Genomic DNA, 3,483 nt, shown 5'->3' with positions numbered 1-3,483 from the left:
GGTCAGCAGTTCCCCCCCCCTGCTGAGAACAGCCTGGGGTAAGCCCTGCTTTCCCTTCCTGAGCCGTCGGATGGTTTGCCAGAACCTCCTTGAGGCCAACCGAAAGTCCTTCTCCATGACCTCCCCGAACTCCTCCCATGCCCGAGTTTTAGCATTCGCGACCATCGCAGCTGCAGCCCTTCTGGCCTGCCGGTACCTGTCAGCTGCTTCGGGAGACCCCTTGGCCAACCAGGCCTTGAAGGTCTCCTTCTTCAGCTTGACGGCTTCCCTCACCTCCGGTGTCCACCACCGGGTTCTCGGGTTGCCGCCACGACAGGCACCGATGACCTTCCGGCCACAGCTCCTAGCGGCCGCGTCCACAATAGAGGCTTTGAACATGGTCCATTCGGATTCCATGTCCCCAACCTCCCTCGGGATGTGTGAGAAGTTCTTCCGGAGGTGGGAGTTAAAGACCTCCCGGACAGGGTCCTCCGCCAGACGTTCCCAGTTCACCCTCACTACACGTTTGGGCTTGCCGGGTCTTTCCAACCGGTTCCCCTGCCATCTGATCCAACTCACCACCAGGTGGTGATCAGTTGACAGCTCTGCTCCTCTGTTCACCCGAGTGTCCAAGACATACGGCCGCAAATCAAATGATACGATTACAAAGTCGATCATTGATCTCCGGCCTAAGGTGTTCTGGTACCTGGTACACTTATGAGCCACCTTATGTTCGAACATGGTGTTCGTTATGGCCAAACCGTGGCAAGCACAGAAGTCCAATAACGAGACACCATTCGGGTTCAGATCGGGCAAGCCGTTCCTCCCAATCACCCCCCGCCTCCATCATTTCTCCATCATTGCCCACGTGAGCATTGAAGACCCCCAGGAGAACTATGGAGTCGGTAGGTGGTGCCCTTTCCAGGACCCCTCCCACCGACTCCAAGAAGGCCGGATACTCTGAACTGCTGTTTGGTGCATAAGCACAAACCACAGTCAGAGCCTTGCGCCCCGCAACCTGTAGGCGCATGGAGGCGACCCTCTCGTTCTCCGGGGAGAACTCCAACACAGCGGTGCTCAGCCGGGGGCTCGTGAGTATACCCACTCCCGCCCGGCGCCTCTCACCCTGGGCAACTCCGGAAAAGGACAAAGTCCAACCTCTCTCCAGGAGCTTGGTTCCAGAGCCAGCGCTGTGTGGAGTTTCCTACATCTAAAAACGTTTGACTTGTGTGTAATTCTTTAATCAGTCAATTACAAGTAGGCTACATGTGTGTTTGTTGTTCTGGTTCACGTTCATGCTAAATTATTCAGTCCTGTTGGGTCTTTCTGGTCATTTAATTGTTTGACGGTCGTCTTATTCCAAATACACTTTGAGGGCTGCTGTCTATCGAATTTCAAAAAGATTGTTTTAAACATTTTGAGGAGGTTCTATATATTTCTGGCTTGGGAGGAGTAGAGGTGGAATAGCATTCATCCCTTAACTTTGTCTTAGAGACCTACAAGTCAAATGGTTTTACCATCAATACCGTCAATCTGTTCAGTCCCTTTACATACAGTACAGTGTCACCAGCTGATATTGTGGGCTGTTTTAGTGGTCAGTATGAATTGTATACATGTGTAAGGAGGCTACTAGGCAATTCATTGTGGGGATAAAATGTGAGATCTTGCAGTGCTACCTACATATATCAGCTGTTAATGCAGTGTGTGCCTGCCTGCATGAGAGGCAGAGGGCAGAGTTTACATGGAGAGGGAACACTGAGATAGTGACATCACTTGGCCAAAAGCTTACCTATCACATCTGTAACATTAATCTTTGCTGAAATAACAGGGGGATGCTAATCCTGGCAAGAAAATATCAATATTGCTACATAATGCATCCACCTATTAAGTTCCTCTACATATCAAACGTCTCAACGCCTCACCTGGAAGGTGGATGAGAGCAGGCGGTATAGCAGCAGGTGGCGTTGACAAAAAAAACTGCGATGAGGTCGGAGAGTTTTCAACCGCCTTCAAAGAATAAACAGGAAGTTAAAGAAACAGTTATATCCTGTTCGATCCGACCTGTAGGCTACTTGTAGTTTACAGACCTTTAGAACATGAACATGTCCACATCATTGTCCACTGAGCAACGATGCCTTGTTAACCAGCAGGTTGACTTGTCTTGTATACTGTTTTGTACTTTGACAAGTGGCCTTTAATGTTATATGAGCGTTTAATGTAGTTTATTACACACTTGTTGTACCCATGGCACTTTACACTCACATAAGGATCATCAAGATTGTACTTTACCAGAGTTAAATTCAGTTGGTCCAACAAAAATCAAGAGATAAATTAATTATTAATCAAGACATTTCTGATTCTGATCTGTTGACATTGCAATCAAAAAGAGCATTGCAAAATAACCACATGCTTATGTAGGTGTGTGTGTGTGTGTGTGTGTGTGTGTGTGTGTTGGCTTTGGTTCTAATGGAATGGGCTGCAGACACACTGGGACTCTGTGTGTACAGTTCGGGCTCTGCAACATGATCCTGCGTCCATCCACCTGCATCCCCTCCTAATCCAGTTTCTATATGCGCCCACAGCCAGCAGATAAGCCTTTAACACTGACTGCTTCAGCACACATTCCAACATCATCACTGCTAAGACAGTTTTCAGCCTCGCAAACACAGCGGTACATTGTCAGTGCTGAATGGCACAAGTTATTTTTTGGTCAACTGATTCAAGCAACTGATTCTAAAGAGAGTCCTCAACAGGACAGATTGGACTTCATAACATATCACATCATGTCTGCCTCCAGAAAGTGCTCATTCCATTTCCACACCAGCTAATAAATGTCTTAAAGGTATACTTCAACATATTGGGAAAGTCACTTCTTTGCTTTATTTCCAAGAGTGAGATGAAAAAATGTCTAGGCCTGAAACAAGAGTTAGGGCGTGATTAGCCTAGCTTAGCATGAAGACTGGAAGCAGGGGATAATAGTTAATCTATAGTCTTGATGAACAACAGCTCATGAGGCCAGTAGGCTCACTTCTGTGGCACTCTGACTCCAGACAAATCCAGGATGGAGGCAACGATTGTGGCAGCTTACCTGTAGGGGACACAGAGAGCCTGTGCTCCACCACATGAATCATACATTTATAAATTCATTGGTATTACTTTGAAAAGGGGGAAACTAACTCAGTTAATTTGTACTTAATGTGCCTTCATGCAGTAATCACATATTCACATAACAATCAACAGGTTCAAAAACACAAACGAGAGGTCTGCAAAAGGCTTTCATGTTTATTACATGTTCACGTATTTAACATTAGTGTCTGATGAATCATCCCTCGCGGTATTCTTGACAGTTTTGAAATGACACTTTACATTTAAAAAAACTACAAAAATTACAAATTTAAAGGAAGCCTTCATTTGACCATCACTTTCAAGTTGGATCAGAGTTTTCATTGTTTCATTTCTACATCTCAACCCATTCCCTGCTATGCATCTTACATTTAATCCAAA

This window comes from Anarrhichthys ocellatus, unplaced genomic scaffold, assembly GCF_004355925.1.
Source record: "Anarrhichthys ocellatus isolate YVR2014 unplaced genomic scaffold, GSC_Weel_1.0 scaffold79, whole genome shotgun sequence".
In the NCBI taxonomy this organism is placed as follows: Eukaryota; Metazoa; Chordata; class Actinopteri; order Perciformes; family Anarhichadidae; genus Anarrhichthys; species Anarrhichthys ocellatus.
Note: the sequence above shows the minus strand (reverse complement) of the source record.